A 27,581-nucleotide genomic window follows, 5' to 3' on the forward strand; every position below is an offset into this window, starting at 1 on the left:
CTTTATGTAAAAAGAGAAAGAAAAAAACCCCACTTTGCTGCCACTTGAATTTGCACTGCCTGACTTATTTGCCTAGAAACTGGAAACTTCACTTCATTATGGGAAGACACAAGTCAGAACTACGAAATGCCAAAACCAAAGTGCGGAACAGGCCCGTCTGGAGAGCGGCCTCCACTGCTGGGCAGGGCCTCCTGCAGCAGGTCGCCCTGCAGTTTTTCCCGGGTGTTTTTATAGTAAGGAGAGCTGGAGTTATTGTTCCATGAATACATATCCTGTGTTCTAGCAAGGGGCAGCTTTGTCATCGCTGTAAGGCCTGCCTCTGTCTTTGTCAAAAATCTTTAAATGATTAAAACAAGGTGCTCAGTTAGACTGAACAATGAGAAAAACGAAAGTTCCTATTCTGAAATTGCCTGCTAATTATTCCAGGGACATTCTTCCTGTCAATCTTTTATTAATTATCCAGGGGAAGTGATTCTGTAAAGCAACACACAGTGAAATGATTCATCTGACATTACTTCCTTCGTTTTTCATCCAATTGAAACAGTTCCAAAAACCTCAACTAGCAATAATGTGGGGAGAAAACTCAACTGAACGTCCTGCACACACACAGCCGTGTTCTGAGCTGCGGCCCATGGCAGAAGCATGAACTTAGGCAAAGGCAGAGGATAAGGGCCATGTACCTTTCCTCTCCCCAGATGTTGATATGAATAATGGATTCAATGAAAAATTCTAAGTGACTGAATACATTTTCATAACTAATGACTAAAATTATGAGTAATAATTCTGCAGAGTCTCAAATATATATTTAAAACACTATAAATTATAAAAGTTTAAATTATAAACAAAAAATACTATATAGGAATCTTTAAAAACTGTATTATAATATTATTATCCAATAATGCAATTATCATCAATTCATGTTATTTTACTGTAATAAATGCTTACAAAATATGGCATGTAATCTTAGCTATTGCTATGTTATCATACTATTTCTAATACTTCAGATTTCTTTTTTCTTTTTTCCTTTACTGTCTCACTAACTTTATTTCCTTAAAGGTACATACACACATGTACACCTATATATTTCTCTTTTTCTAATGTACTTCAATCAGATAAACAACTGACTATGAGGCAGAGATGAAGGGCAACAAAATATTCTTTTAAATGCACAGACCTAATTCAAGGAGAAGACTTAGGCGGAAGGTAGTGAAGCTATAACCACATACAGTACTAAAAATATACTGCCCCCTAGCCACAGACAGTTGCTGGAGGCACTGAATTTCAGGAACCTTTAAAAAAGATTTCATCAGTCTTTCAAAGGCATAGATTTTAAATGCAATTACTGTGTATAATTAGCTGTTTCATCTTCAGTGTCAGTGAATTTGGAATTTAATCTCTGATTGCCCAAAATAGAATACTAAGCAGCTTACTTGGTAGCGGGGCTGGTATTGCTGTTTATTGGTGGATCTTGGTAGATCCTGTAGCCAAATTCCTGAGAGCCACTACAGGGCAAAGGTTGGAGAGAAAAGAATAGGGACAAGGTCCTGGCTCCTGTTAGACTTTCTTGGTGTCTTTAAATTCATGTTGAAGACACAGTTCACAAGTCTTCTTTGAAAAATTCTCTCACTCCCTTAAGAGAACTGGGTGGAGTTGACTACCCTCACCACGGCGTCTAACACAGGCTGTGCCACCACTGCCCAACTGTCCCCACATCTGCTTTCCCCACAGGACACTGAGCTCCTTCAGGACAGGGATCAAGTCCTAAGAAACTGTGTTTCCACACAGAGCACAGGGTCTGGCCCATCACAGCGTTCAAAAGAGGAAAGAAGGAATGAGTAGCCAATTAAAAATCTGCTAGGTGCCAGACTTACAAAAATAAGCAGTTTATTTAAATAGGTGATTTTTATAACCTGAAAGACAAATGGGTTAAATTGTGTTAACTTATCAGGCCTCTCCTAAGGACTCGATCCTCAAATTCAAGTCACTAATAAGCGATTTGATAATAATATTTTAAAATGTGCGAATAAAGCTAGGCCACTGAGTTCAAGTGATGTTTCATGGATTGACCTGAATTCTAGTTTTGGTTTATGACCTATGAAATTTATTTTTAGCCATTCCTGGAATATAAGTTCCCTAAGAATCTAAACTGTATCTGTGCTGTTCATTATTATATCCCATCTCCCTAAACACTGCCTGGACCATAGAAAGAGCTCAATGAATATGTCTCGAGTGATGAAGGCCCATCTGTGGCAGTCACTGGGATAGAAGTTTGCTACTAAAAAATTGTGAGTCAGTCTCGGTGCCTGCTGCTCAGTGGTTAGGGCGCTGGTAACATATACTGGGGCCGGCAGGTTCGAACCTGGCCCGGGCCTGATAAAAAACCACAATAACAACTATAACAAAAAAATAACCAGGCATTGTGGCAGGCACCTGTAGTCCCAGCTACTTGGGAGGCTGAGGCAAGAGAATCGCTTAAGCCCAAGTGTTGGAGATTGCTGTGAGCTGTGATGCTATAGCACTCTACCGAGGGTGACAAAGTGAGACTCTGTCTAAAAAACAAAAAATTGTGAGCTACTTTTATGTCTCCAAGAAAAATGTTCGATGAACCACCCATGAAAAGAGAATGGATATCATAGATCGAGGGTATTATTGCAATGATTTTAATCTTCCAAGGGTAGAGAATTTTCCCTTAAAATATGTCCACGTATTCCCAAATAAAGCCTTTCCCTTGGTAGCAGGAGAGCTTGGTGGCAGATTCCCAGCTCACTCTGGGAGTTGGCTGGACAGATCTACAATGGCTTTGGTGAAGAAGCAAGGTTGCTGGGATGGTAGAGAAATTGGGCTAGCAAATGAAAATAGGACCTCCCAGTCCCCTGCAAGCTGAACTAAACACATATCAGTGTGTGCAGAACGCGACCCCACTGTGGGAATAAGGAGAATAGCAAAAACACAAAGACCTCGCTTGGGTTCTAAAGACAGGGTTTTCATAGATAATACAAAAGATTTGTCATTTCTTCACATTTCTTCAGTTGCCAAACAACTCATTCCAAAGCTTGAGAGAGGAAGTTCGATTCCCACATCAGCACACTCTCAGTTTTCATGGTGGCAAAAAACACACTGGGAAACAAAAAGGAGACATTCCAGTTTTTCCTGCGCCCAGGCCCTCAGTTCCAGTCTCTTCAGGGAAATGAAGGCTCTGGTTACAGAGTGAGCCAGTTTATCTGATCTTCCCTGCAGTGCCAGGGAGCCCAGGGCTCTGCCTCTGCTGACACCTCTCGCGCATCAAAGACTGCTGGGGAGCAGGGCACAGACTTGGCATTTGCCAGCACACAGACCTCATGACTGCACGTCACCCACCTTGCGTGTATCTGTGTGCACATGTGCATCTGTCTCTGTGTGTACACACACGCTTGTGTGCACACGTATGTGTGTGCGGGCATACACGTGCACATATCTGTGTGTGAGTGTAAGCATGGCAGCGTGACACGCTGTGAGGGAGGAAGATTTCCAGGGAGGAGAGGAAAATAGAAGCCTAACCCCAACAGTTATTTGCTCTTCAATCTGGTCCAATCCTTTAGCCTGTTAAGAATTTGTTTTCATCTATGAAAACGTGACGGTGAAAAGCACTACGTTGGCAACTCTGCAGAGATCATTAAAGTGCCCCTTAAGGGGCAATATGCCATGGATATGCTAACCATTATTATTTTTCTGCTGCAAAAAGCCACAGCCTTCTCCAATGGTTAGACTGCATGGTAGAAGTAGCTGCCCACAGCTAGGGCTGAGGGCCATTAAGAACAGACTTTTGGGCTCCCTGGCAAGAGCGAGCTGGCTCTGACCCTTAGTAAGGTAGCTGGTGTTGCTGCCACCACCCGTCGTCTGCCCTGTCTGCAGGTGCCCTTACTGTTCAGCAGGCTGATGCACTGATTATGCATGCATTCCCGCCTGACCACGGGAAGACTTGTGTTTACAGAGCGCTCTTCAAAGTTGTTCTCTAAGTGACAGCAGCAATCACTAAGGTGTATTGATTCCTTTTGTACCAGGCACTCTGCCAAACACACAACAGACTTTATCTTATTTAATCCTTATGACATTCCTTAAAATAAACAGTAATGTCTCTATTTTACAGGTGAGGAAACTGAGGCTTAGAAAGGATAAGTTCTTGCTGAGATCACATGGCAATTGAACAAAACTCAGAAGTTTTGCTCACACCTATAATCCCAGCACTGGGGGAGGCTGAGGAGGGAGAATTGCTTGAGCTCAGGAGTTAGAGACTTGCCTGAGTGAGAGGGAGACCCCGACTCATTAAAAACAAAACAGACAAACAAACAAACAAAAAAACCCAGCCACAACGAGCACCTGTAATTCCAAAGGCTTCTGGAGGCTGAGGCAGTGGGATGCCCACAGCCTGAGTCTGAAGTGCAGTGAACTATGATAGCATTGCACTCTGCTCAGGGCACAGGGTGGGACTCTGTCCTAACAACAACAACAACAAAAAAAAAAAAAAAAAAAAAGCAAGGAAACACAAATAAAAAATAAGCAAGGAAATAAAAAACATAAATAAAAAGTTTTGCTGACCCCCAAATCCTTGCTTTGAACTGTAGTTGCTACTCTTGGCCAGTCGTTCAGCATCCCAGAGATGCTGGAGATACGTGGAGTCTGGGAGAAGGGAAGAAATGAAGGAGGAAGAAAAATTATTCTGGATATGCCCTCCCTGCCACTTCCTTGCTGTGCCTGTGTTCTTCTCCCCTCCTCTGGGCCCCCTCCCTGGCTGCCTGGGAAAGGGAGCGAGCACTAGTTACGTGCTCTGCCCAGGATGGCCCAGGTTCTCTGCCTCTCGCCCCACAGCAACTGCTAGGCTGTCTCCTGCTGCCTGTCCAGTCCCAAGGAGACAAGTGTCACCTTGGGGACAGTGTGCCCTGGCTAGGCTAAGTGGAGTGCAGAGAGCTCTCCTGGGAGCGCCCAGCTGGGTAAGGAGAGTAGAGCTGTGCTCAGGTGACCCCACCCCTGGAGTTGCACCCCATTCTTACTGCTCTTTTCAATGCTGTATATGGCCTGATGGTTCTAGAGCCTTACTGGGCAGCGCACTGTACCTGAGCAATGAGGCCCAGAGCCTACTTCAGCCCAGCCTTGCCCCTGGATGCTAGTAGTTGCTGGACCTAGTCAGGCAAAGGCTGGTTCAGGCTCTGACACCAACTTGGCCACACCTGAAATGTCACTGCAATTCTCTGGACTTTGTATTTCTATTTTCCAAAGGAAATGGGAAGCTTGGGTTTTACTACATTGCTAAGCATTCCTGTGAGTTCTAAGACCTAGTGATTCTGACTTTCTTCCCTTCTGGGCAACTCTGTTTCTGGTCTCCCCAGGTTCATGGGATGGGACCTTCTTCAGTGGCTCTGGTCACGGAGCTTCCCAGGGCAAGGTTTGAGTGGGGCAGGGAACAGACATGAGAAATGGGATTGTTATAACACCTGGCAGGGTTAGGAAGCAGTGGTGTTGGGAGCCCCCAGCCAGAGGCAGATTCCACGGCCACAAACCCCCCAAAGGACAAGACCTCACCCACGTTGCTCCTTGGATGGTGGAGTATGGCTACCAAGTTCACTTGGGAGACAGTGACTCTCTTCTCGGTGACCTCTCATGATCACTCATGATTAAGTCAATTTAATAATGCCCTGTCCTAACCCTCCCCAAAGGCAAATGACTCTTCTCCATGTTCAAGCTGCTCATATGACTGACCAATTAACTAGTACAGCAACTGCAGAACGAGCTGGAGGGGGTTCACACAGGGAGAGCCACGGAACCCCATGAGCTATGCCTACTCCCTGAGAGAGGAGGAAGGGCAGTGAGGCTGGGGCTCCCTTTACCCACTTGCATATGATATTGTTCAAAGTGCAATATGCCAAGATCAACATGGAGATCAAGTTACAGACAGGGACAACAAATAAAGATGTCGGGAAAATGGGAAAGAGATTTCACATGGGCAGTGGTGGACAAGTCCTTCTTATTCGTGGCTTGCAGTGAGCAGTGGACAGGCATTCTCAGAGCAGGGCAGAGAGCACGTCATAAATGGGGCAAATTCTGGTCGGGTCTTTCAACCCGCTGTTTTGTTCCATGGATGTCACACTGCGGCAGGATAATTGGAGGGTTTGGGTAAGCTGGTGAGGGAATAAGAGCTTTTCCTAAGGATGATAAAAGTGGAGAGGCAGCTCTCAGCTCTAAGCCTGCTGCCCTGTTTCTTCAAAAATAGGTCCTCTAACATGGAGAAGCAGAAATCTAAACCTTCTTACATCTCTTCTCATGTTTTGAATAGAACAAACACCTATTTCATGAAAGAAATACATTTTCAAAGATCATAGCAACAGGATCCACTAGCTGCTTGGTCACCTAAAGTGTTTTTGGAAAAGGAATAGAGCTGTTCAGCATTAAAGATTCAGGAATGTCTGTTGACATATTAAGGAAACAACCTCGGGGGACAGCTGACAAGGCTCCAAGAAGCATCACCAAGGGAACAGTGACGCAAACCTGTTCCGTTTTTACAGGCTGGCGTGCTGCCAGGCTCCCTCGCCTGACGGCTGATGTAATGCTAAGCCCTATCTGGGTTAGCGTTGCTTAGATATCAACTCAAGCGGCTTAGTCAGCTGCAATCAATAGCAGGCTCCTTTTATAGAAGATAGTAAAGAAAAAAATATATGTATGTATAAAGAGAGAGAGATGACTTCAGATTCTGGTGTGCTGCAGACCCACACATTATGCAAAAAAAATACATCATGCGTTCGGGTGTCTCTATGCAGAGTAAATCCCATGCTCTGCAAAAGATATTGCTGTTTTTAAAGTATAACTAAGGAATATGCCTCATTCCCAGCTGAGCTAAATGATGATGGAGGGAAACAGAAGACATTAGGTGGGAATGTGAAAATAATGATCTTTTTCATTACTGAATAAATGGGCTGATTCCTTTTAAACCTATGCGTAAAATATCACTTTTTAAGAACTTTCTTCAAGACTGTTGCTTTTCAGTTATTTGAGAATAAATAATAAGAATAATAATTACACAAATTTTAACCCGTCTTGAATGGCATGCTATGTTAAGGATCTTCTCTAACGTGCTGTGGGCCACCTCTCACTTTCTCAGCCATAGCAATTTTAACTGTCCAAGAGCAATAAAGGAGAATCCTTTTTTAAAATTCGCTTCAAGTATGCATGTTCTTACTTATTTCCTAAATTATACTTAGATGGAAGGAGCCTATGTTGTCCTACACAGAAGAAGGATAGGAATTACGCTGTTGATTCCAAGTCCTACAGAGTGTAAATAATCAATTCCATTAAAAAATGGTAGGGGTGGGGGAATGAGCACCAAAAGGGATAGTAGAGTTATTTTACTACTAATAAAATAAGAGTAATGGTGATGACATAGGGCAATAGATGCTTGAATAAAGCCTGCAAATAGGGCTTCACAGGAGAGAGATGTTTTCTGTGTTCATAGCACTGCACTCTTAAGGTAGGTCTATTTTGTTTTGTTTTCAACCTATGGGAAGATTAAGGATAAGCTTCATGGGGTCTATCAACCATTTGAATTTAGGTGAAAAGTTAATAAATGTATACTTATTTTTGTGGTGTGAGGGATGGCTCTTAGATTTCATTAGAGTCTTAAAGATTTCATTATGGTAAAACTGATGAATTTTAAGGAGTTAAAAATCCTTTGGGAATTTGATATCAGTTATCCTCCACCTCCCAGTGAGATAAACTATTTACAGGTAGAGAAAACAGGAAATTAAGAGGCTATGTTGCTTCCCTAGGGTCAATGAAGCAGCCAGTTTATTACTGCGTAGGTCACTAGATCGGATGGGCCTCCTCGCATGAGTGTCCATGGCTTGTCCCTTGGTCAGGAGCATCCCATTAGCACAGTGCTCATAAGAGCAGGGTCAGAGGGATCTTGGGATGCCTGCTGATGAGTAGATTTCAATTTGGTGGATACACCTTGCTTTCCAATATCTCCAATGCCCACGCACCCTGCCCTCCCCTCTCTGCCTGCTGTTGCTCAGGCCAAGACTAAGCAGAACACTCAACTACAGTATTCCAACATTTTTATAGTCTCCCATAAGAATGTAATTTTAGTATCACCTTTCTTTATAAGGCAAAGTTCACTTCAGAATCTTGAAACACTTCATATCTGGAAGAAAGGGTACAGAACAGGAATGGGAGCACAGATAGGAAGAAACACTTCCGAGCACAGTAGAAATTAGAATGCAAATTCGGCCCTCCAGACTCATAGCCCTGTTTGTTCTATGCTGACTTTCATCAGCTGGGCCGGGTGAACGGAGGAGTCCTGCGTTCTCCATGTCCAGTTCCCAGTGCCCGGGGGCAGAGCCTAACAATAGCTGGGGCAGGAAAGTCATTCCAGCTTCAGGTAGGAAGCTGAGAAAAGAGCATGGACTGGAAGGCATGAGAGTGGAATCCCCCCCCCCCTTTTTAAGCAGTTATATTTAATGTATTTTTGAGGATGTAAAATAATATTTTTCTTCCTTTTTTTTTTATTGTTGGGGAATCATTGAGGGTACAAAGAGCCAGGTTACACTGCTTGCATTTGCTGGGTAAAGTCCCTCTAATAATAGTGTCCCATCCCCCAAGAGGTGTGTCACACACTGTGGCTCCACAGCCCCCTCCCTCCTTCCCTCTCTCTGCTCCCCCTTCCCCTCCCTGCACCGTGTACCAGCATCAATTGTCCTCTTATCAGAATTGAGTACATTGGATTCTTGCTTCTCCATTCTTGTGATGCTTTACGAGAAGAATGTATTTCAACTCCATCCGAATTACTACAAAAAGATGTAAAGTCACCATCTTTTTTAGTGGCTAAATAGTATTCCATGGTATACACATACCACTGCTTGTTAATCTAGTCCTGGATTGGTGGGCATTTAGGTTTTTTCCACATCTTGGCGAGTGTAAATTGAGCTGTGATAAACAGTCTAGGGCAAATGTCCTTATGATGAAAGGATTCTTTTCTTCTGGGTAGATGCCCAGTAATAGGATTGCAGGATCAAATGGGAGGTCTAGTTTGAGTTCTTTGAGGACATACTTTCTTCCAAAAAGGTTGTATTAGTTTGCAGTACCATCAGCAGTGTGAAAGTGTTCCCTTCTCTCCACATCCACACCAACATCTGGTGCGCCATTCTCATTAGGGTTAGGCAATATCTCAGGGTAGCTTTGATTTGCATTTCTCAGATAAAGAGGGATGATGAGCATTTTTTCATATGCTTATTAGCCATTGTCTGTCTTCTTTAGAGAAGATTCTGTTCATCTCACTTGCCCATTGACATAAGAGATTATTATAAAATAGTATTTTTCTACTGTAGAAAATTTAGGGGAGAAAAGTAAGAAGCCCTTCTCTTTCTGTGATCCTGAAGAAGTTACAGAGTCTTGCTTTCTTTGAGAGGAAGATATGAATGATTAAACCTTTCTTATGGGCGGCTCCTGTGGCTCAAAGGAGTAGGGTGCCAGTCACTTGTGCCAGAGGTGGTGGGTTCAAACCCAGCCCCTGCCAAAAACTGCAAAAAAAAGTGTCCAATATTAAACTTTCTTGCCTTCCTTATAGGGTTGTTACGCAGCTCAAATAAGATAATGGATTTGAAAATGATTTACAAATCACACAGATATATATTACAAGGATAAGGGATTTATGCCATCATCCTTAAAGATTGCTTTATCCTGTTGTGGTCACAGCTTAAAACTATCTCCTTCAAAACATGGCTTCCTGTGTTCATCCTGGTTTCAAAATTCACTGTGGCTCCCCATGGCCTATGATTTCAATCAGACTCAGATTTCTAGGTGCTTCTCCATGCAGAGCCTGATCTTGTGTTTGATGCTGAAAACCATACTTCTCATTGATTGTTGACATAAATTCTGCTACATGCAGGCAAACCTTCGCATCATGGGCATGCATATTGCTTGCTTTACATTCTGGAACTTTCTATGGTTTCCCTCATATATGACATTTCAGCCCACCCCAAAATGCAGATCACTGTTAATGGTTCATTTAGTATCATTTCTATCAAAAGGCAGCATGCCAGGGGAAATTCAGAGCTAGTTTTATACGTTGATAATTACGTGACGTGTCACTTACATTTATACCCATCTTCTGATTTTTCTTTTGCAAACTTTTGTCTTTTCATCCTCTCTCTCTTTTCCTAAAATGTTTAAAAATAGATTTTGTAAAACATTGGACATGAATGTCATTTGTTGTGCATGGATTTGCTAAGAAATAGGGTGTACCACAGCTGTTATTTTTTCCACATAGCCTACTCAATCTGTCATGCATTTACTGTGTTTTATAAATATGTGGCATATTTGGAAATATATTGTTCACATATCTTGCATGTTTTCCATTCAGAGCATGCTAAAAATATACTATCAGTTTGTCAACATGGCTTTCCAAAACATCAAGAACCCTTCATTTGAAAATACCAGGAAAGTCCACATTTGGGACTAAGCACTTGCCGCACTTTCTGGTTCTTACTTGCCATCCCTGGATATATCCCTGTCTCAGGAATAAGGTGTATGTTGAGCATCTCTGATGAAAAATGTTAGGCATGTGGCTCTAAGGCAACGTGGTTCACTCAAATTGCCTCATGTTCTGGAATGCAGGTTTAGCATGGCACAGGAATATGGGAGAAAGAATTCAGGTGCTCTCATAAGAAAATGTTCCTTGAGACCAGACAGCAGCATCAATGTGAAGCAGAGAGGATGGGCTGCTTTGATGTGTACAAATCATAAAATGACCTGGCTTCCCTATCATTAAAAATAGTTATTTTCTTTTCATGGAAATGACATTAGCCCTGGGTGGATATTTAAATAATGGAGTTTTTTTCTGGAGTATTTAGACCCTGGCACAGCTTTATGTTTATAATGGCAGCCTGGAGGAACAGGAGATGTGGAAGGTAGAATCTAAATATCAGTTTTGAAAAGATGAAGACAAATTTGTCCTTACCAAGTCAAAAGAATAAAGCAATGGTTAAATAAGGAAAATAAGCCATTATCCTCCAATTCTTCCAGTTTTAAATTCTCTTCATTTTTATCAAGTACATCTGTCAATTTATTTGAAGTAAGGGCAAAATTATCCTAAGACATTGTAGTGTAAGTCTCAGACTTCCAACAGAAATAACCACTGCAATGACAACCATGATCATTACTCTATTGTTATTTATTGTATGTTTAATCTCCACATTGATCTTAAACATTATCAGGCAAGTCTCCTCCTGTGGGGAGGCTCCTTGGCAGGGGGAGGTTTGTGTCTTTGGCCTGGTCTGCAGCTCCTTTCCCCCGTGCAGCTGCACCTGCCCCCTGGGGCTGATGAAGGTGATGTTCACATGACCAAGAGTGGCCCCAGACTTCCCACTATCTCACTCCCTTGAGGACTGTGGAACCCAGCTGTAGAGCCTGTTCGAGAGATTTTTGGACCTAGAGCTCAATTTTGGACTAAAACTTTGAAGAATGTTGGAAAGGTCCTTCCCTATAAATATGTACACAGAAAATGCAATTTTCCATTTTACGGGAGAGACTTGGGCCATCTCTCAAGAAGTTCTGATTGGTGATCATTGGGGTGATCACTGGGGTGTGGTGTGAGGACATGCTCATCTTATGAGGCAGTAGCACCTTCCTAACCATTGGCTCCTTTGTGGTTTGCATGGGGACAGTAAGGTCTTTGTATCCACATTTGTTTTTTCCAAGCCCTCATAACCCATCATCTCATTTAGCCTGCTCAGCAGCCTTGCAAGGGAAGGCAGGACCTATTTCCCTTACTTCTCAGGTGGGAAAAGGTCACCCAGCTTTCACAGGGGTAACTGGAATTTGAACCTGAATGCCCTAGATCATTGTTTTTTCTTTTAATCCACGTGCTGTTTGGATCATTGCCTACCCAGGTCTCCCTCCACGCCAACCCAGCAAGGCCTATTGTGCAGAGGTTGGGGGTGAGGGTGGGGGTATTGTGCTCTGCAAGAAAATATGTCTTAAAAATATTAAATCATTTCTAATCACTGAATTCTCCATGTCGATCAACTATTTTTCTACTGTGTGCCTATAGCTCTGCTAAGTATATAGGGAAAACAAGTACCTAAGGCAACCTTTCTATCGACAAGTAGCTTATTGTGGTTGGCAGAATTCTAAGATGACTTCCAATTGCCCGAGCCCATGTTTTTTTTTTTTTTTTAGAGGCAGAGTTTCACTGTATCACCCTTGGTAGAGTGCCGTGGAGTCACAGCTCACAGCACCCTCCAGCTCTTGAGCTTAGCCAATTCTCTTGCCTCAGCTTCCCGAGTAGCTGGGACTACAGGCGCCCACCACAACGCCCGGCTATTTTTTTGTTGCAGTTTGGCCGGGGCTGGGTTCGAACCTGCCACCCTTGGTATATGGAGCTGGCGCCCTACCCACTGAGCCACAGGCGTCACCCGGCCCAAACCCTTGTATAATCCTTTCCCTCGAGTGTGAGCAGGACCTTAATTTGCTTCGCACCAGTAGTATATAGCAAAGGTGATGGGATGTTGCACCTTTCATTATGTTATGTTATAAGGCAAAGGTGAAAGGATTTCACGGATATAATTAAGATCTCTAATTCAACTGTAAGTTAATCAAAAGAGTATTTATCCTGGGTGGTTCTGAGCTAATCAGATGAGCCATCAGATGCCCAAATGGCAGAGTGTCTCTCTCCCTTGCTGGCCTTGAGAGAGCAAGCTGCAACAAGATCTGTGGAGTAAAGGACACGAATTCTGCCCTGGGAGCTTGGAAGAGGACCAGGTGAACTGGGTTCTGTGCAAAACCACAGGCAAAGCTTTCTTTAGATCCCAGGAATTCAAGCGGTCCCCATGCTCTTTCTAGGCACAGAGGTTCTTTACGGCAGTGCCAAAAGCAGCTCTGGCACTTAGTGGGAACACAGTGAGCACATAGTAGTCACTTAGCAGATATCGATATGCAAAAGTAGCATCAGCTCTTGAAAATATCCTTTGCTTTATAATGTCAGATGAAATGGTCCGTGTATTAAACACTTGTTAGTGGATTTGACCAGAAAGCCTAAATTTTAGTGATCCTTTCAAGACTAACTTTATTAACAAAAGCGTGAGAGCCAGCTGACGGGGTGAGGTGGAGGGATGACAGGAGGGAACTTGGTTAAGGCAACACAAAAGCTTTAGACAGATAGCGTCTCGACAGAAGAGAAAACAGGTAAAATAATACAAAACACAAGGAGGTCACAGGCAGAGAAGAAGAGAGAATATGTGTTTCTTTAAGTATCCCCTGGGGAGCCCATTTTAACAGCAAATTCATCAACAATGTGATCAAAACAGGAAGGGGTGGGAGATAACAAGCCAAGGCCTGGACCATAGCCACGTGGTACCCACACAGGATCCCCCAAAATAGGCCCTGCCACTCACTTGCCATGTGAACTTGGCTTTGGTTCCACCAGGTGGAAAACAGGGGTCATTCTATTGCCTTCCTCTGCCAGGTACTGTGAGGATTCAATACTATAACGCATGTGGCATGCCAGGGGGTGAAGGGTGAGCAATATGTATTTGTGATTATTTTTCACGATATAAATGACGAAAAGCTCAGTGACATGAGTGGCTTGTTGGATGTTACCTGGTCTGGGGAATGCTTCCCAGCCTGACTCTTGTTCTGGAAAATTCTATGTTCATCCTTGGGACTGCACACACGTCACCACCGACTGCTCTTAACGGGAAGAGGGTGTGCACAGACTGGAGTGCTTGGTGGGGACAGCCCTCTCCACCCTCACCCCTGGAGCTGTGGACGAGCTGTTTGGCTGCTGTCACCGTGGCAGCAGAGGTGAGGTTGCCAGGCCTTCTTCTCCACCCCCACTTTGTTCCCCATTGTCAGCCTGCTCCCAGGCTCCGTCTGCCCCCTGTCCTCCACTGTGGCTACCCAGCACTGGCTTTCTGTGCCCCTTGTTGTTCAGTGCTTCTTTGGTGCTGGGACTCACCCCTATTTGAAAGCTCCTGACCTGTTCTCAGTAGCCTGAGAACACAGCAATCAAAGTGGGACCAGGCTCGATGGGGAAATCAAGAGGGTGGTTTCTTTCAAACAGAGAAAGGAAAAAAGCCCTTGAACCAATCTGAATTTAAAGTCCAGAAATCACAGCCACCCCGAGGAAAACAAGAGAAACAGTGCTGACCAGGAGGACGGACGCTGTGGGAATGCAGTTGGCCGTGCACATGTGGTGTCTGAGTGGGACCCAGACCTTCCAGAGAAGGGAGAAAATCCTTTTTGGCTGACTCTCCTGACTCTGCGTTTCCTACAATTCTACAACAAAGATCCAGGAACATGAGAAAAGGAAGCTGAGAAAATGTGTCCTGTGATCCAAATTTAAGCCAAGAACAGGACAGACAATGTGAGCCAAGTAGAAATGAGGCCAAGAGAGCTTTCTCCGGCCCCAGCTTTTCTCTTTTCTTCTTTTTGTTTAGTTTTTTTTTTAATGCCCAAACCTGTTTAACTGCTTAGTGTGAACTCCGGTTCTGGGATACAGTTCACTACAGAAAAGGAAATTTAATTAGCCCTGATGATCTTACCTTCATTCTTAGGCCAGTATAGTCAAATGGCACATTAATTGTGATTCTACCACCAATTGATTTCTGAAAGAAGAGAGAGGCAGACAGAGAGAGAGAGAGAGAAACGGAGACAGAAAGCCGGTGGGCAGGGGAAGAAAGTGACATTGCTTTAATTAAGAATTACACCCCGTGTCAGTGCAGAAAGCAACACCCACTTCTCATTGCTGGCCCTGATGAATTTTGACCCACGCTCTCGGCATAGTGTTTACAGTAACGTAAGTGATCAAATTCCTACCAATAGAGCTTGAAAGATAGTAATTAATGACAACCTGCATTCCTATGTTACTGTTCGCAAAGCAGTTGCGTAATCATCTGCACTGTGCTGTGAGGGAAGTGTTCCTGTCCCCGTTTTAGAAGTGAGGACACAAAGTTACAAGTGTCCCAGCCAGAACTTGATGCCAAATCCCATGACCTTTCTGCTGTACTGGGCTCCACCTCACCCCGGGAAGACGGTGACCTGCAAACACTGCTTTACTCCCACCAGAGGGGGAAACTGAGGCAGGAACTGGCGTTCTTATTTGATGGAATGGCACAGGGGAGACCACTAGCTCTTAGAACACCTCAGAGTTAATATTCACCCACATCAATGCTATTGTCCAAGACAAAAGAAGACCTCTAGAAAAGAGGAGTGGAGAAATGACCTTGTGGTTATCATGAAAAAGGCTGTAAGTCAAGACTGCGTAACTCCTAGAGGGAATTGGGAGGACTGAGCTGTACTTTTTGTCTCATAATGTGCTAATATGATTATCTCATATTAGCTGTTGTGTTTGTCCTACAAATAATGTCATTCCAGGGCTCCTGCAGAAGAGGAGTCGAGCTCCAGGCCCTTCGAAAACAATCCTGGGCAGGGTCTGAGTAATCTGGTAGATCTGAATCATGAGAAAAAGAGAAGTCTCAGTTTGGAACTGAAAACCATGTGATGCAAACTCTTCTATGGCCTGGACAGGAGGGAAGTGCGGGCGGGCAGAACCAGGGCCCAGCTGGAACGGCTGGCTGCTTCTCTCTGCCTGCTCTGCTCTGACCTGGTTGGCACGCTCTTCTGGGCCCACCTTCTGTTTCAAAAACTGCCTGAGTGGTTGACAGTTGGCTGGACTGGGAGCCAGAACCCCAGACTCCACAGGAAGTGCGCCTCTCGCAGGGTCGGGTCTCAGGCTCAGAAAAGGCACGTTCTGCTCTCAGGTTCCTCTCTAGTCTGAGCAAAGTCGGCAAGGTCGAAATCCCAATGGACACACACAGGGTGTATATGTTTTTCCCCTTCCAAGTTCTTGTGTTGCATTTTATCGTTTTTTTCCTACCTAGATATTAGGCTGTCTCCATGATGCAAAACATCCTTCCTTTCTAGAGTTTCCAGGAAGCACAGTTGCCTCCCACAAGTTAGATTTAATGTAATTCAAACCAAAGTTTGAGGCTATTTCTCCTAATTCAGGAAAAGTTGTGAGCTTGGCAACCCAAATGGAAAAAGACAAAGAAAAAAAAATGGTAGTGGAGTTTTTGGGTGTTTTTCTCATTTTGGTTGTGTGTGTGTTTCATAAAGCATATAGGAGAACTAGGCTCAAAAAACAACTTCTTGGAGAGATAGAAACTCTTGTAATTCATGTTGTGCATAATGGATTTGGCAGGCCCGAGCACAGAAATTTCCAGAAGTGTTTGCGTGGCAGCAGTTCTTAGCCAATTCACATTTTTTAGCTGTCCTGGCCAGCTTCCCAGCCTGCAGAAAAAGTCTTGTATCTCCGCAAGTTTGGCTGGCCTCACTGACAAGTTTCCAAACTGCATGGCAACATTGGATGAGCTTACTTTCAAGTGCCAAAAAGACTCCTGCTACTTACATTGTTACTAAATACCAGATGTGCTTAATAAAGAGCAAGTGGAGCCAAACCTAGGGTAATCAAATAACCTATCATTAACATTTTCTAAAAACAAAAAATGCAATTGGAACACCAGATTACTGTTTTTCTTTGTTTGCTTTATGCCCTATTACTGGAACCCCTAGGGTGATACGAACAGGACACAGGCGGGGAGGCCGGCTCTGAAGACGCTGTTTACAATCACACCCCTGCACATCTGAAATACGTGTGAGAAAGTCAAGGCCTGCACAGATTTCCTCTGAGCGCCTGGAGAGGACTCGCTCCCCTCCTGCCCTTTAGGGAGGGACTCTGCGGGTGGAGGCTCCCACCAGTCTGGAAAGCACTGGAAGACGGAGGTGCACTGGAACTTGACATTGAGGGAGAGAAATGCAGCAGACAGGAGGGTAGCTCGGGGGACTTGGTAAATTCAAGAATATGCAAGAGTTGGAAACTGCTGCCGCTGTTGGAAAAAATGCTTAGAGATTCTGAAAAGCTGGGAGAGCAGAGAGGATGCCTTGAGGCTTTGTCAGAGACCCTGGCTGGGCTTCAGTTGGTAGATCTTGAAATATTTCTTAGTACGCAAATCTCCAATTCCATTTATTCTCCTCTCATTGCATTTATTTATGTATTTATTTGGAAAATGTCATGGAAATCCAATGGGGAAAAAATGTGACTGGCAGATTCTCTCCCCTTGCTCCCTTAAAGGTCATTTCTGTTGTTTGGGGGGCCCCACCTGCTCACCCGTTGCCCAGGAATTTGCTTCTCCAAAATCTCTATATTTATCCCCCCTCTTTTCTTCTCTTCTAAACTCACAGCCCTGAAGAGGTGTAACCAATGTCTTTCTTTCCCCAGGGTTGGTGGGTGACCCTGGTAGATAGTGAGCGTGTGTGTCAGAGGTGATTAGGGAGAAGGGTCAGATTGCTGCAAAATGAAATGTTACAGATGGAGAAGGAGAGCTCGCTCCCGCAGCACGTGTACTAAAATTGGAACAATACAGAGAAGATTAGCATGACCCCTGCACAAGATGGAGATGGAAGCCTGCAGTAAGAAACGGTAGAGTTAGCAGCTCTTCTGAAACTGTTTGCTATCTGCTTTAAGACAACTACGTAAATAAAGGAGTACGTGGCTCAACCCTTGGAGAGTTGTTTTAAGAAGGCTGTTACTAAAAATGTGTTACAACCCGACTGTGCCTGCAATGCCATTGTGCCAAGCCAGACTCAGAGCAAGAAGGCACATGCTGTTTTCTAATGTGTGGAGCCATTGGGGAGAGAAACCATGAGCTTGGTGTAATTAGCAGTGAAATGCTTCGAATTATTTGATTTAAGCAGATAAGAATGGTAAATAACATGGAGCTGATGCTCCCACACCTTTTGAACTTTCCTCCTAACCACAGTCTCGTGAGTTTCACGCTTCTGATGCATTCCTGGAAAGTCCAGTGTAAAGCCACATGCAAAGCAGAATTGTGTTTTCAACTTTCTAGAGACGCTCCTGACATAGAGGAAGGACTCAACCATGGATAAAGTCAATACCACCCCCAATTCCTCTCTGTTCGGTTTGGACACCCCACCCTCCGCCTGCAATCCCTGGCCCAGGCCCAGCATTGGAGCAAGTTCTCATCTCCCACCCCTCACTTTCACTGCTGGGCCATTTAGAGGAAAGGGCTGGTTCCCAGAAGGGTCAAGGCAGGGCTGTTTTGTTCTCCAGTGGCAAAGCAGAATGTGCTGGAGGAAACCACCCAAGCAACAAGCCCTACAGAGGGCAACTGAAGCCTGAGTCTAAAAACAAAAGTGGAGGAGCCCATCTCCTTGGAGCTGTTTATATTACATAACTCAAATAAACACAGCAGCACAGGAACAGCTCCCTTGGCAAGGGCCAGGACCACAAGAGGCAGACAAAGGGCGTCTCCTTCAGCCACCCTGGTCGGAGATGGCTTTTGTAAAACAATAATAATAATATGTGGTGATTCAAGGACAATTTAGCAGGATATTCCGAGTCAATTGAAATGGAGTAACTCCTAATTAGGAGTTATAAGGTCCCTTAATTTTCTCTAGCTAAGGAAATAAATTCTAGTCAGAGTGCCCCCAAAAGAAGTGGAGTTGACACCAAAATGGCTATTCTCATTTGCAAAGTGGGGAGACGAAGCCTTTCCGGGGATTTTCTTGGCACATGGCGCCGCGGTGCAGGCAGGCCTGAGTGCAGTGGCTGCTTGCAGGACTTTCTGTGACTGTAGCCCCTTACCAGCCCAGGGCCATGCGGGACCCTCAAGCTGTTTACATGGAACCTATCTCAAGAATTGAAAAACAAAAACAAGTCACCACTTGGTAAATGAGCACAGGCCCCTGGGGCCAAAGTCTGCACAAAGAGTCTAGACAGGGACAGCAGACAAGAAACTACTGAAGCCTCAATACCCTGCAATCTCTGGGGACGGCAACCCCTATCCTACAACAGGGGACAAGAATAAAAATAAAAATTGAGAACACAACCCTTAGCACGGGCTGACGGGTGCCAACAATTGCCCCAGTTGTATACAATTCCTAGATGAAAGCATACTCCAGAATCCCTCTGCCCCCAGGGTGTTTGCTAGATGCCCATGAGGCCCAGGATGAAAGACACTGGTGGTTAAGGGTAATGCTTCACTGCCAAGGGCTCTAACCCTTCTCGCTCAGTGGATGTGTCCCTGAAGACATTTGTCTTTTGGGTTCCTTATTCTCAAAAGGAAAACAACTCAGGCCCCTAAGAATGTAAAAGAGTAAAATAGCTAACAAAAGTTACTTAAAAGTACTTGGCAATATTATGCAGCCTTAAAGAAAGATGGAGACTTTACCTCTTTCATGTTTACATGGATGGAACTGGAACATATTCTTCTTAGTAAAGTATCTCAAGAATGGAAGAAAAAGTATCCAATGTATGCAGCCCTACTATGAAGCTAATTTATAGCTTTCATATGAAGGCTATAACCCAACTATAGCTCAAGAATATGGGGAAAGGTACCAAGGGAGGGCAAGGGAGGGGGGAGGTTAGGTGGAGGGAGGGGAATGGGTAGGGCCGCACCTACGGTGCATCTTAGAATGGGTACAGGCGAAACCTACTAAATGCAGAATACAAACGTCTACATACAATAAGAAAATGCCATGAGAATATTTCAGATTGTATATGAAACCAGCACATTGTACCCCTTGATTGCACAAATGTACACAGCTGTGATTTAACAATAAAAAAATAAAAAAGAAATGTAGAATATAAATGTCTTAACACAGTAACTAAGAAAATGCTGTGAAAGCTATGTTAACCAATTTGATAAAAATATTTCAAATTGTATATTAAAACCAGCACATTGTACCCCATGATTGCATAAATGTACACAGCTATGATTTAATAATAAAAAAAAAGGACTTGGCAAATCAAGTTCAGGATCAAGTGCTAAATGATTCCCTCCTTCCCTAACTGCTTTGCTGACAGACTGCCCTGCAGGGTGTGGAGCTGGTCTGTACAGAAGAGGTCTCAAGCACCTCCAGAGAAGTTTGCTTTGCAGGAACCCCTGAAATCCTTACATGTCCAAACCCATGTGCTAGGTAGAAAACAACAGGTGCCGAGCTGCAAGGCTGGAGGTTGCCAGGATCCACAGCTGGGCACCCAGGGTTTGGCATCCCTTCTCCAGGGGGAAATGAAAGTGAACCAATCACCATGGCAGGGGGAGGTCAACTTCAAGTCTGCCTCAGTGAAACCTTGGGGACTTCCTTTTTAAAAACAACTGAGACACAGTGTGACAGCTGTTTAAGGATGCCAAAGAAAAGGGTCTCGGGGGAAACTTCCCCAAGGACTGCTCTGCTTACAAGAGTCTGCTCTGAGTGACACAAAAGATAGACAGGCAGGCCCAGGTGAATGCTCTAATTAGCTGGTGGTCAAAGCACCTGCAAAGACAAGACCTAGGGGTGACAATGATAATGATAATAACCATGATTATCATTGTTGTCATTGAGGTCTGTTAAACAACAAACTGCCCTTAAGCTGCAGCCCCTCTAAGAGCCTTTTCTGTACAAAGTGTACAATTGGGTTGTTCAATATGATATTTTTATAAACAAAAACACAAATCAGGGTCTATGTTTGCCAGATAAATATTTGAGACTATTTTAAAATCTGGTTCATTATGTGAGTTGTCATTCCTTGTGGTGGGACCTGGTGAGGATGAGAAAGATGGGAACAAAAATCTCTGCCTGTAGATGTGATGTATTGGAGGTGAAGACAGATTATATTTGCACAGCAGCTGCTGCCTCTGAAACAGTCTGGAAAAATTCCTTTTATGGAAGACACTGGCCTTAGAACCCGAAGACCTAGATTTCATTCTTGGCTCAACCAGTTCTCACAGTGTTAGCTGGAGGCATGTCAGTTAACCTTTCTGGGACTTAATGGCCTCACCTATAAGCTAAAGCTAAGTATACCTACCTGTCAGGGTGGTTAGGACCGTCCAAGGAGGCACCTCACCCCCAGGAGCACAATAAACGTTAGCTGAGACAGCAAAGTCTGAGTGTGCAAGGCCTCCTCCTTCCTAGAACAGCCCCCTCAGCATGCACACACAGGTGGGGTGCCCTAGGGATGACCTGACTCCCCCCAGAGCAGAGGCACAGAGATAGGAAGTCGGCTTGCCCACCTCCCTGGGAGCCGGCAGCAGAGCCAGGAGCGGGATACGCAGGCCTCCTCTGCTCCCAGGCTCTGAGGACCTCTTCCACAGTTCACCAGTTGACAGATTTCCTTCCATTTGCTCCTGGGTCTAAAGTGTTCCTCAGCTTCCAAGGAGGGGACCTCTTCCAGCCCCCAGGGTACTACCACCTAGGGAATTAAAGGCCCAGAAAGAGTATGAACAGGGGAATAACAAGGACACCAGGGAGAAGGTGGCTTGTTATATTCTTTCTAGATGAATCTCCAGGCTGCAGCAGCCCTGGGCGAGTCCCAGGCCTGCAGCAAACCTGTCCGCTGTGGGCTGTCTCAACATGCTGTTTAGAGAGCCAAGATTTGCAGGGTAAACTTTATTCTTCCTTTCCTTTCTTAGGGGATTCACAGATGTAGCTCTTTGCAGTCCTTCCTCTCCAAGTCTCTTTGGTGCTGAAATCTGAGGTCACACACCCAGAAGGTGACATCTCTGTCAGAACAAGCCCAGGAGGCAGCTGTCCTGTTGGAGAGGGCAGTGTGGTGGGCACTGTTGGCTCCCAAGTTTGCCACCGTGTAGGTTTCTCAGGGAAACTATTTTTGGCAGATTTTTTTTTAAATCCTTGCTCTTTATCTCAAGCCCCACGGGCAAATGACAGCGAATTGCAAGTTTGAATGGACTTGTTTGACAGGCCAACTTTCATCCTGGGCACTGCTGTTGACTTTAAAAAGGAACTCTGAAAGGAGAGGGTAATTTCACACTAATTCTTTGCTGTAATTTGCCTTTGAGTTTAAAATGTTGTGTTTCAATGACCCTACCCGCACCGTGTAAGGGAGAAGATGGGACACGTGTGTGGTGAACGTGTTTGTAATAGACACAGACACACAAAGACCCGGCTTTGCCTGAAGCAGCAACACTGGCAACACTGCTCAGCACCTCAGGGGATTCTCCACCAGGTACAAACAAGTGCATTCAAAGGAATGCACAGTAAATTGCCAGCTTTGGCAGAAATAGCCATTTTAAACATAAAACCTCACATTTAACAGCTCCATCACCCAAGCATTTATTAGATTATCTTTATCCTCCAGGCTGCTTTAAGTGAAGGAATTGGGGCAGTTTTAGGCAAACCCCCAAAGCAGGAGGGTCTGAAACCCTGAGTGGACCTAACTGTACCAGGCAACAGATCAGGTCTAGCTGAGGAAGGTGAAATTCAGCTTGGAGAAGGGTTTGTTAATAAGTCTTAGCCAAAAGGGAAAAAATAACCTCCAGGCTGAAGGGAGCTGTGAGTCTGTGCTTGGAAAATCCTCTAAGGAAAAGGACAGAGGCTCATGGGGAGACCAGCGGAGATGCTGTGCCCAGTTTAGCAGCAGGAAGCGATTACTTTTTCTGATTTATAAATCCATCCATGGAAGCCCTAATCCCATCCCTTCACCACCTCTCACCCATTTACTATCATGGCCACCCTGCCTGACCTTTAATTTTCTCTCCCTGGGGATGGCTGCTAATGTTTCAGTACTTAATCTTGCTTGCACCTAGATTGTAAATTCCTTGAGGTCAGGAGCCCGCATCCAGCCCCAGGCTCCTTCCCAGGACTCCAGGACCAAACCAGAAACAAGACTCACAGCTCCCTGGGGCAGGCAGAGCCCTTCCCATACTGCTCACAAAACTTCTGAAGCAATGATGAGATTGCACAAGGGCCAGACACGGTATTTCTAGAGGAACAAATCCAAGCTCCTTGGTGGGGCACCAGGCTGTTCAGCATCTATGCCGCCTTTCTGACCCTGACCCCGGCTGCTGTGTGCTCCTGCTGGGCCCAACTAAATGCACTAGTACCTCGGAGCCTTTGAGTGCACTGTCCCCTCTGCCTGGCTGCTCTTGCCTCGCCCTTCCATCTGCAAGCCCTTGTCCTTTTAGCCCTAGATCAACTTTTGCCTCCCACAGAGCTGCCATCATCCCTTCAGCAGAGCTGGTGACGTCTCCATGCAGCCAGGGTATTCTCTAGAGGCCTTGATGGGGTGGTGGGGCGTCTGAATTATCCTCAGATAGACACGACCTTTTGGTGGGTCTGTCCCTTCCCTTTTGCTGTGAATGCTGTGGGGACAGGGCTCACTTTCCTCCTTCCTGGTCAGTCCATGGTCCCCAGCACAGTGCCTGGCACTCAGTGAAAGTTGGTTTGGAAGGTGAACATTCATGGGAAATGAATGTTTCCCGTATTTGGCAGATCACGACGGGGCAGGCAGAGTAGCAGGGCCCGTATGCGATGTGGGACAGGAAAAAAAGGGAGCCTGTTCTGAGACCAAATGGTGCTCCAGGGGAAAGCGAGGCCTGGGAGCCCCTCTGATGAGCTAGGAGCCTGGCGGGGAGGGGGGCACTGTCCTAGACAAGACAGTTGAGAAAGTGACACTTGCTGTCTTGGAACCCTGGCTTATTCCTTTCTGGGGGTTTCTCTGCTTTCCATTTCCAAATCTTTATGCAAATCTCTTCTCAGAGTCTTTGTTACATTTGCACAACAGGGTCATTATTAATAGTCTGCAAAGGTAGGCAGAGAGGTGTGGGTGTGTGGCACTGTGTCGGGGTGGGGGTGGACGGTGGCGCTGTCTGGGCTGTGGGGGAGGCAGGAGCGAGGGTATGAGGATCCTCAGGGCTCAGCCCACCCCTGTGTGATGGCTGAGAGCGCCTCGTTTCACCTACCTGTTAGACCCGTGGTTCTCGACCTTCCTAATGCCGCGGCCCTTTAATGCAGTTCCTGTGGGTTGCGACCCACAGGTTGAGAACCACTGTGTTAGACAGTAATGGCTCCCTCCTGAGTTGTTTGGAAAAACTGGGCAAATTAGCACATGTGCAGTGCACACAGCAGTCGCTCGCCGACTGCCGCCTCCTGGCACTGGGGTGCAGTGTGACACCCTCCTCTTGCCCGTTGTCCGACCTAGCCCAAGTCATCTCGCCTCTCCACTCACGTTCTCTAGTCTCTGAGACGAGGATAATCACGGTCACCTCGCTGGCTGTGGTCAGAAGACGATGGGTGAAAATGCGTTTGGCAAGTCAGGAGGTATCTTCCCAAGGTAGTCCTGAAGACACCTGGGTGAAGGTTCAGGTGAAGGTGTTGGGGGGTGGGGTCAGCTCAGAGATCCTGCTGCCTAAAACGGACCCCGGTGAGGAGACAATGACTGTATTAGCCGGAATTGTGATTTCTGTAAAGTGATGCTTTCACATCCACCCGCGGGCCTCTTAGCTGACCTAAGCAAACTAACTTGCCCGTTGAGATGGTTAATTTTATGTGTCAACTTGGCTGGGCCATAGTGCCAGATGTGTGGTCCAATATTATTCTGGGTGTTGCCGTGAGGGTGTTTTTAAATGAGGTTAACGTAAAGCAGGAGTAAAACAGGTTACCTTCCATAATGTGGATGGGCCTCATCATCCATCGGAGGCTCAATTAGAACAAAGACTGACCTCCCCGGAAGAACAGGGGGATTCTCTCAGCCGGTGGCTTTGAACTACAACACCAGCTCTCCCTGGGTCTCCAGCCTACTGCTTGTCCTGAGGATTTAGGGCTTGCCAGCCTTTACTACCACACAAGCCAATTCCTTAAAATACCTCTCCCTCCCCCTTCTCCTTTCTCTCTCTCTCCCCCTCTCTTTGCACATACACAGCCATGAGCGTACACACACACACTTTATTGATTCTGCGTCTCTGGAGAGCCCTGACTAATACACTCACAGACATCTGGAGTCCTCAGATAGCTTTAAACTCTGCTCTCTAACAGAATGAATGTGGATTTCGCAGGATGTCGCTTTGGCATGTAGCTAGCCAATCTGACACCAGTCCACTGACCTGCCTTGCCTAGTCCTTTCCATGGAGACCACGACAAAGGCTCCTGCCCACCTTTTCCTTCCTGGCTGCTTCCTGACCCACCCAAGTACTTTCCTGGGGTTCCTGCCCAGTGTACCATGTTTTCCCTGTGTCTGGTCTTCCCTTAGCCCTTCCGAGGTGACGTGATCCAGCAGACATGGACCAGCCGGGGAAACCATGGGTGAGTGGTTTATCTCTTCCTGTAGCATGGTGCTCTGTCATACGCTGTACTGCTCATCTAGGTGACATCTGGGGCTATCAGGAATGATGATAAGCTGAGCTTCTTGAGCAGCCTGGGCAAAAGAACTGTCTTTTGCATAAAACAGAAATCACCATCATTGATATAAATGCTATTCTGGCCCACCAGAGAGTCCTGATGAGCAGCGTTCTCTTCTAGGGCACATGTTCACCCAGAGCAGGTGTCTGCCCTGACTCCTTCAGGGCACAGAGAATTCCCAATACCCCGTGTATGGAGGATTCTCAAACCACCTGGCCACCTGTGTCTGAGGACAGGACCTCTGCCACCTCATCTGGAGGTGTGAGTGGGGGAGGGCAGTTACTTCCTAAAGGGGAGTTAATTCACCCTGACTGATTATCATAAAGTCACAAAATCATACAATTTTTGAACTTTAGAATTTCAGAGGCTGGAAGTGATCTAACAGTTCATCTGGGTCCAACACCCCTCATTTTAAGAAAGAAAAAGCTAATCCCAATTTTAAAAAAGGCTTTCTCTCCATCTGCAGTTCCTATTATGGAACCCCAAATGAATGCTAATTAGAAGGCTGGGTGGAAGAACAGCTTCTTCCTACAACCAGTGTTCGTGGGATTTTTCACTGATTGATTGATACATGCATTTACCCATTCATCTGTCCGTCCGTTTATCCGTCTATTCTTCTCTCCACCTACCTATTCCTCACCCCAAGGAGTCGAGGCAGCTACACCAAGAGCAGCGTGACTTGGTTTGCTCTCGCTGCCTCCTCTTGCCTTTTGGTTTTCGCTCCCATCCAGGGAGACAAGCTTGGCGCAGGTGTGGGTGTGGAAGAAAGGCCAATTGCGGTCAGTGTCATGGTGGGCTTTTTGAAACCCTCCCAGTCCCCCACAGGGCCATGGCTGGCATCACCCACGCCAGGACTGCTTAGCCTCGACGGTGCCTATGTTAGAAGCGGATGACTCAAAGGTATCCAAAATAATAAAGGGCTGGACACAAGCTCCATCCTGATCTTCACAATACCTTCCAATGTCAGACAGGAGGCCCCTGGATGAAGCTGAGGACAAATAAATGTAAATAAACTACCCTTGGGAGCAGCTGCCTCCCCATTTCCCGTGGCCTGCAGGGGGTCACCAAGTTAAATGTTACAGCTGATGGTGAAAGGAACTGGACGAATCCACGATCCATAATGATCATGTTGGTTTTCACACGAGCTAAGATAAAGGGTAATTAAATCATGTGCTTCAGGCCCTGTAAACTGATCTCCACAGGAGGGCAGGAATTAATTTAATTCCACACACATACAACAGCCTGCTCAATCCTCCAACAGCTTCGCAGAATAGACCAAGTGCGGGACAAGGAAGATGGAGGGAAAGCGGCAAGATTTGTTCCAAGCACCAGGTATTAACCGCCACACCTAACAGGAGCTTGAACTTGATGGGCCTCAAGGCTGATCCAATATGGCAAATCCAGAGCCTCTTCCAGCTTCCCTCTGTACTTGGTTTATTACCCACAATCTGTACAGGGCCTGTTTTCTCTCTTAATGGCAATCCTGAATCACTCTCTATTTCCTATCTTCGCCTGCAAAACAGCAACCCAGAGCTAGTGCTACGCCATCGATACCGGCCCCAGAAAGCCGCTGCTATACAGATTTGCCTTTTTGTGCATGTGCGTCTGATTCATGAGCACTTTGGCAGCCTTCCAGGCTTGAGGAAAGGAAAAAAAAAAAACATCCTGAGCATCCCAACAGCCTCGTTTTGATCTGAGATACTGAGCAACTCATTTCCACTTCACAGGCTCTGCTAAGCTGTGCCACAGAAAGACAAATCCCAGACGTGGCAGGGACGGGAGGAGGTGGAAGGATGGTGCAGGAGAGGGGGGGAGGGAAGATGAAAGCAGAAAAGGGCCGCATTTATTAAGCTGTTTTTCTTTTGGTGAAAAGAAGCATTTATCAGTGATTTCATATATCATGGGAGGGGTGGCATCCTGCCAATTTCCAAGAATCCAAACAACCCACTGACATCATATGCTAAATATAGCTCAGCCTTTGCTTTAGGTGAAATAAATAATGTTGCTGGAAAGGAATAGGTTCTCTTCAGCCACACGGTTATTGTGATCAGCCTGTCAGGCTTGTGTAATCAAAAGCATCAAGTCCAGTTCCAAGGAGGGATGGTGGGCAAACAACATTTCCAATGATTTCTCGGGGGATGAGTGACAGAGCCCCAGTTCTCCTGCCTTCCCAGGTCACCAGCTGAGCCTGCCCACTGAGGGAAGGTGAGCGATTCTGTTGTTGTGAGTCTTCAAAGCCTTGGTGTGTGTGTGTGTGTGTGTGTGTGTGTGTGCGTATTTCCATCTGCGTGGCCCTCCTCACCAGTAAGGAAAGGCGGCTGACCTCTCCAGGGAAATGCACAGAACAAAGACACACCTTCCAA

General features: G+C 45.6%; 1 non-coding gene across 1 annotated transcript; it reads left to right on the forward strand.

Annotated features, from left to right (window-relative positions):
• Nucleotides 1–17,400: 17,400 nt before the first annotated feature.
• LOC128597918 (U6 spliceosomal RNA) lies at nt 17,401–17,508 on the forward strand. Its single transcript, XR_008383465.1, has one exon. It is a non-coding gene; the product is annotated as a U6 spliceosomal RNA (small nuclear RNA).
• Nucleotides 17,509–27,581: the final 10,073 nt, after the last annotated feature.

This window comes from Nycticebus coucang, chromosome 10 (genome assembly GCF_027406575.1).
Source record: "Nycticebus coucang isolate mNycCou1 chromosome 10, mNycCou1.pri, whole genome shotgun sequence".
NCBI lineage: Eukaryota > Metazoa > Chordata > Mammalia > Primates > Lorisidae > Nycticebus > Nycticebus coucang.